Consider the following 4,046-nt stretch of genomic DNA (forward strand, 5'->3'; position numbering starts at 1 on the left):
AGGTTTGGTGAGATGAAGTCTATGCTTTGAGAAATGACAATTTCATTCCACGATACTGAAACACTCCTTGATAGCATTTGAATTTAAACAGTGCATTTAGTGATATGAATGGATTTCAAAACACAAATACAGTCACTAAATACTCAAAGCATTTGCTAGAGATTCACAAGCAGCATAGGAGCCCTTCAGTTCACAGGAAATGTGGGCTCAGCCACCCTTATTTTTTCACTTCCCAGACAACTTGATATTCTTTCAGATTTGATCTAACTGGGTTAACCAAGTAGACTAGAAATATTGCTGACATGCACACAACACATGCACGTCTGGTCTGTTCATATAAACTTGGTATAAACGACTAACGAAAGGTGGTTTTCGAAGAAGCATTTTGCGAGTTTCCAATTTTGAAGCTATTATCTCTGTACTGCAAGGAGTGACAGAAATGAAAATCTGAAACTGCAGGACATAAGAGAAGAGAATATGTTTCTTGGAAATAATTCTACAGATAGTTCACTAGGTCCTTGGAAGACAAAACTAGGGAAAGAAATTACTTTTCATATGCAATATATTTAGTTGAAGCCCTAGGGTCAAAGGATAGGCTCATGATGAATAGATACTTTGGGACAACTCAGAGATCTTTAGGCATTAAAATTCCTTGATATTGCACCTAATCTTTAGAAGTTTTCAATAGCATACTGCAAGTTGCTTCCTTGAAAATCCCCGTTTGAAAATAAAGTCTAAAATTATAGAAAAAAATTATGACCCAGTGTCCATGTCCAAAACATATATATGCGGCCTTTGAAGAAGGGATGGCTCTGGGAAAGGAGTGCTGACTAAGCATAGGTGGGAAGCTGTGGGAACAGACTTAAAAATAGGCTTTTCTGTTAAGTTGGAGGATATGCCCTTTTACCCTGAGGTGTATCAATATGACTTCTCATGTTCTAATCATTGCCACATATTTCCTGTCTGCATATATTTATTTTCTAAATGCAAATTTATATTGCAGGAATTCTTGTTGGTTTAGAATTTTGTTTTGCCAAATCAAAATTTGTTATCGAGGAGAACAGATGTTAGGTGAGTTTCAGCACTCTTGAGAAACACTTAAAACCTCAATTTATGTGTACTTTAAGCAAGGGAATGGCCAGTGGCGATTTATGAAGTAAGATAACCGAAAGGGATCTAGTCTAGCCTCCTTTCCAAATGAGAAAATAGAGATTTACACATTTATGACCACTTATTTAGCTGGGGAATTTTATAGAGCTTTACTTAAGCTCCCCCTATTCCCATTTAGTTTCATCACTAGGAAGTCCATTTATGGTTTATGTGGATTTCTTTGGTATTGGTTAACAGGAAAGAAAATGTGCAATGAAATTATTATTGATAAACTATCCTAAAGGTGGCATGATTTCCTTATCTCTTTTCAAACCTTAAATTAAAGCATGCATTTGACTATTAAAACCATTACTAAGTGTCTGTAATTTACAGAAATCTCAATTCTCATTCATCCCAGATTAGCCAATGTATTGTGAGACTCCAAATTGGGGACATAGGACTAGTGGTAAAATTCTGTGTTCCAGAAGCTTTTCAAGAAGCAGCTGAGACATAAGGAATGCAAATATTCTTTAAAAAGCAAATAACAGTAAGCAACCCAAGTGTCCGTCAAGGAATAAATGGATACACCAAATATGATATATATATATATACATGAAGTGGGATATTATTCAGCCTTAAAAAGGAAGAAAATTCTGATATGGGTGATCCAACCATGCGTGAACCCTGAAGACACACGAAATGAAATGAGCAAGTCACAACAAAACACACACTGTGTGATTTCACTTACATAAGGTGCCTAGATTAGTCAAATTCATAGAGACAGAAAGTAGAATGGAGGTTGCTGTGGGTTGGTGGGAGGGAGAAATAGAGTTTTAGTTTTACAAGATGAAAAGATTTCTGGAAATTCGTTGCATGGCAATGTGAATGTACTTAATATCACTGAAGTGTACCTGTAAAACTGGTTATAATTTTATATTGTGTGCACTCTACCACAATTAGAACAATTCAAAAGCGAATAAACATAAACAACAAGAAACAAGTACCTTCCCTTTCCCAGCTACGGCTACAGCCGTGAATATGCTCGGGCTCCAGGAGAGGCTTGCCTCCAGAGTCCTCCACTGTGGCAAAAAGGTCTGGTTGGACCCCAATGAGACCAATGCCATCTCCAGTCCTAATTCCCATCAGCAGAGTCAGAAGCTGATCAGAGATGAGCTGGTCATCCGGAAGCCTGTGGCTGTCCATTTCATCTTGGCATATGGGCATAGGGAAGTGAAAGGGTACTGCCCATGTTCGAATGCCTGAGAAGGTACCCTGGAAAAGAAGGGTGAGAATTCTTCGCTGGCTGCTCAGACGATACCGTGAATCTAAGATTGACTGCCACACGTATGACAGCCTGTACCTGAAAGCAAAGGGTAATGTGTGTTCAGAAACAAGCGTGTTATCATGGAACACATCCACAAGCTGAAGGCAGGCAAGGCTCACAAAAAGCCTTTTGCTGACCAGGCGGAGGCCCGTGGGTCTAAGACCAAGGCAGTACGCAAGCGCAGTGAAGAGCGACTCCAGGCTGAGAAGGAGGAAAACAACAAGAATGTCCAAGGAAGAAGAGACCAAGAAGGAAAGCCCCACCTCTCTTACCTCCATACGAGTGGCCTGTACTGAAACTCAGCTCTTCTAGCCATTCTTCAGTATATAGATCGATCATTCCATGGAAAAAGACTTCATCTGAAAAAAAAAAACAACAAAAACAAACAAACAAACAAACAAAAATAATAATCCCAAAGGAAAAATTAAGTCTGAATGTGAGAATGGAAGGAAGATTTTCTTGGATTTTGCTTGATTTGGTTTGCAAAGGAAAGATAGTGAGCAAAGCTGCCAGCTGGAAAGAAATTAGAGAAACCAGAGCTAATAGCACAATGATACTTTATTTATTTATTTATTTATTTAAATAGAATTGCAGTTTGTGTGAAGAGTCAGCACAACATGCAAATTCAAGCCCAAAGCCTGATAAAACTGTCTATATTTGAATCCTAACTTAGCTATTTAATGGTATGTTCTCTGGGACATGTTAATTAATCTCACACTACTTAGATTTCTCGCATTAACGTTTGGGTAATCATACTGCTTATAGCAGAGCGTTGCTGTGAGGACTTAAAAAAATTAAAATATGTACTTCATATAGAAGCATTTAAAACCTGACACTTAATAAACATCATTCAGTATGTATTAAATTTAAAAATCTAAGATATAAAAAATTTTAAAAAAATTACCAGTTAATTTCTTTATAGAACCTAATCAATGTCGTGAATTATTTGTGGAAATAATAATTATAAAAATAATGCTTTTGTTTAATTGCAACAATATTTTACATTTTTCCAAGATGATTTTACTCATTATCTAAAATGTCTCTCCTAACATATATAACCTCAACAAAGATTTAAAATGTTTTTGCATTTTCTTCTTTTTTTTTAATGACAATACTGAATAATGTTTATCACTGAAATGAAAAGAATGAAGAAATAGAAAATTTATATTTATTTTCAGGAATACGAGGCTGAGGAGGAACAATTGCATTTCTATTGTTAGGTACTGAATTCTGAAATCACAGTGATGACTGAATGATTTATTGCTTAGTTGTGCTCACATTTTTTTATGCTTTAGAATCAAATATCAACAAGTGCTTTAGATGGGATACTGATGAGACTGTGTATAATAATCCATTAAAATGATTCAAGTGATGTGAATAGGAATATTGCATGTTACATTTAAGGTGAATTCACTCTTAGAGTTTGGCAATGCATTTTGAACAATGTATTACAGATGTGTCTTCAGCAATACATAAAGAAATAGGACACAATTACAGTTAAATTTAGTTGGATCACTTGTACAATCAAAATTAGCACACAGAAGATATAATAGCAAGAAAACTAAAAATTCCCTAAGGTTGCATGTGAAACATCTCTCACGTAAGATGAAATAAATCCCAGGGAAGCCATACT

At 36.0% G+C, this 4,046-nt stretch overlaps 1 pseudogene; it reads left to right on the forward strand.

Moving 5' to 3' along the window:
• Nucleotides 1–2,127: 2,127 nt before the first annotated feature.
• Nucleotides 2,128–2,725, forward strand: LOC109375488 (60S ribosomal protein L19 pseudogene; annotated as a pseudogene).
• Nucleotides 2,726–4,046: the final 1,321 nt, after the last annotated feature.

This window comes from Hipposideros armiger, unplaced genomic scaffold (assembly GCF_001890085.2).
Source record: "Hipposideros armiger isolate ML-2016 unplaced genomic scaffold, ASM189008v1 scaffold_963, whole genome shotgun sequence".
Taxonomy (NCBI): Eukaryota; Metazoa; Chordata; class Mammalia; order Chiroptera; family Hipposideridae; genus Hipposideros; species Hipposideros armiger.